The sequence below is a fragment of the Leptonychotes weddellii genome, chromosome 1 (genome assembly GCF_054177405.1).
Source record: "Leptonychotes weddellii isolate Sample4059 chromosome 1, ASM5417740v2, whole genome shotgun sequence".
Classification (NCBI taxonomy): Eukaryota; Metazoa; Chordata; class Mammalia; order Carnivora; family Phocidae; genus Leptonychotes; species Leptonychotes weddellii.
Genome location: NC_138369.1, coordinates 146,563,278 through 146,566,452, shown reverse-complemented (window position 1 = coordinate 146,566,452; position 3,175 = coordinate 146,563,278). Strand labels below are relative to the sequence as shown.

At 30.8% G+C, this 3,175-nt stretch overlaps 1 pseudogene; it reads right to left on the bottom strand.

The window, feature by feature from the left end:
• LOC102726960 (large ribosomal subunit protein eL18 pseudogene) overlaps positions 1 to 2,651 on the bottom strand; it is a 15,970-nt pseudogene extending 13,319 nt beyond the window's left edge.
• Positions 2,652 to 3,175: the final 524 nt, after the last annotated feature.

Sequence of the window (3,175 nt, the reverse complement as noted above, 5' to 3'; positions counted from 1 at the left end):
GGGGGGGGGGGGTTAGTCTGGTGATGGGTATTAAAGAGGGCACATACTGCATGGAGCACTGGGTGTTTTACGCAAACAATGAATCATGGAACACTACATCAAAAACTAATGATGTATGGTGATTAACATAACATAATAAAATTAAATATTAAAAAAAGAAGAAAAAATTAAAATCCATAACTGGAAAGAGTGTAGTACTTACTGCTGGTGACATTATAAATTACATTATTTGAAAAACTATATGTCAAAATATAGCAAAAACTATAGAAGTTTTTATATGTTTTGATTCAGTAATTTCATTCATGATAATTTATCATAAGGAAACAGTTCAATAAAGCAAAATACTGTTCATTGTAGTATTATCTGTAATAGCGACAAACATAAAATAAATGCTCAAGAAGAAAGGATCTATAAATTATGGTAAACTAAAGGACATAAAGGATTTGTAATTAAATTTTGTAATTATAAGCACCATATAGAAATATAGGAAAATATGTATGATATATAGTCAAATTAAAAAGGAATAATATAAAATCATATGTTCAATGCAATGACTACTATTTAAAACTATATTTCATGTGGGGGGGAACGGAAAGGATAAGTAAAGCAAGACTAAAAAGCAAAATTAAAGTAGAAATGCAAAAAAAAAAAAAAAAACAGATTGTTCGGCCTTTTATAAAGACAATGTACAAACTATGCTAAGTGTTTGCAATACTTAAAAGAGCTACTATCCTTATGTGAGCTTTTGCTACCTGACAAAACACCCCAAAATTTAGAAGTTTAAGACAAAAATAATTTTATTTAGCTCATGATTCTGAGGTTGGAATTCTGGAGTATTTAGTTCTTTTGGTTTCTGCTGGGCTCACTCATGTTGCCAAGTCTAAGACAGCCTAGGCAATGATGGCTCATCTCTGCTGCATATGGACTCATCCTCCAGCAAGGTAACCAAGGCTGATTCACATGGTAGGTAGGCACGATTCAGAAAATCTGAGAGAAGCATGCAAAAATCTTTGAGGCGTAAGCTTGGAACTAGTACAAGCTCACTTTTGCTATATTCTATTGGCCAAAACAAGTCCCAAGCCTAACCTTGGTACAAAATAAGCAGGAAAATGAACTCCAAATCTTTAGAGAAGGAGGTGAAAAAGAACATTGCAAAGAAAATGGACACAACCTTTGCAACTAGCTGTAATTCCTAATACATTAAAATTTTAAAAAGAGAGAAAACAAAAGCCAACAACTGTACATAAAAATAGCCTGGAGAGATGATCATATAGCTTACTGAAAAATAAACATAAACCCATTAAACATAAAACATTAACTTCATAATAAGGTAAATCCAAATCAAACTATATTGAGATACCATCATTTTGCTTATCAGTATAATAAAATTCCAAAAGGTTGAGAATATGCTATTGAAGACGCTGTGAGGAAAGGAGCCCTTCCATACATTATAGGTGAGAATGCAAAATAGTGGAAAAGAATCTACCAATACATAACCAAATTACATATGCATTTGTTCTTTGACCCAGAAATCCCACTTCTAAGAATCTATCCCAAAAATACAATGGCAGAAATATGGGTAAAATTATGCACAAGCCTAATCCTTAAAACACAATTTGTAATAACTAAAAATTGGAAGCAAACACATGTTCATCAATAGGAAATTAGCTGAATAAAAGATAGTAAATCCACATAATGGAACACAATGCAACTATTTAAAAAAAAAAAAAAGACATAGCTCCATAGACAGCTATAGAGTAACCTCCAGGATTTAATATTAAGTGAAAAAAAAAAAAAGGCATGCTAACATTTATCTAACAAGTCATATGAATATATATTTGTTTGGTTTCAAAAGAGAATGAGAGGATAAATCATAAAATTGTAAAATTTTTGTCTATGAAGGAGAGAGGAACATGGTTGAGAAACCCATGATAGAAGTTAGAGTTCTCTGAATATGCTTGCTTTGTACATGTATTTTGAACTGATTAAATATTACATAATTATAAGATAAAATTATATTAAAATGAAAAAAACTGTAATCACCAAAATTCAGAAGTAAATCCAAACTTACTATATACTTATATAGTTGCTGGCGTAAAAGAAGAATTATTGAAAAAAAATAATTTCAAATGATGAAAAACACAATGATTTTCCTGCCCTTCCTGAGTAGAATTTACCTTAAAGACAAAAAGAACTAAAAAAAAACAAAAAACAACTGTATATATAATTGGGCAAAGCAACTATTTATAAATGTTAAATATACGAAAAAGCAAATACATAATTAAGAAATCAATGGAGTTAATTAGAATTCAATAATGAAATCTCACTATAAACTCATGGTTTACTTTCTCTTAAAAAATGATATTCACAAGTTTGTCCACTAAAAAGAGAGAAAGGCCTAGAAACAACAAGCCACCACTGTTTAAAACCAACAAGCACAAAATACCATTTCCTGCTACATATTTCCCCATTGAAGCAATGGCTAATTCCAGGTTTGGAAAAAGATATGCCAAAGATGATCCTGATGTCATCAGGTCATACCTGATAGCAAGGAATCCATCAAAGACTACTTTGATAAGACTACTTTGGGCATGACTCCCAAAAAAGGGGTCAAATACAATGGATGGAAGAGCAAACTTGAAAAGCCTCATTGTGCCAAAGATGGACAATGTGTGTATCAGTAAAAATTAAAACTGCAATGGGTTGATAACAATCAAATATTAAAATCCACAAGTTCAAAATGATATTTAAAATAAATTAATCACTTTGGGTGATGGTGGATAACTAATTTATTATTTAGAAAGTGGTAAATAGAGGGAGACAACCAGCCATTTAACATGCCTCTCTCACATAAAACACTCAATTTAAGAAAATACTTGACTGCTAATCTCAAAAGGGAGGGACAACCAGACATTCTGTGCCTCCAGATGAAAGCTAAAACACCACATTGAAGTGTTTTTGCCAAAAGTAACAAGCCTGAATCAGATCAAGACATATAAATAATATTGTTTTCAACAAATAAATTGCAAGAACAAAAATTAATAGGAGAGGTAACCTACAGATTAAAAGATACTAAGAAGACATATCAAAATACATGCAATGTCTTGACCTTATTTGAATACTGATTTAAACAAAATTTGTAACCAAACTATTATATAATTGGGAAAATTTGAAC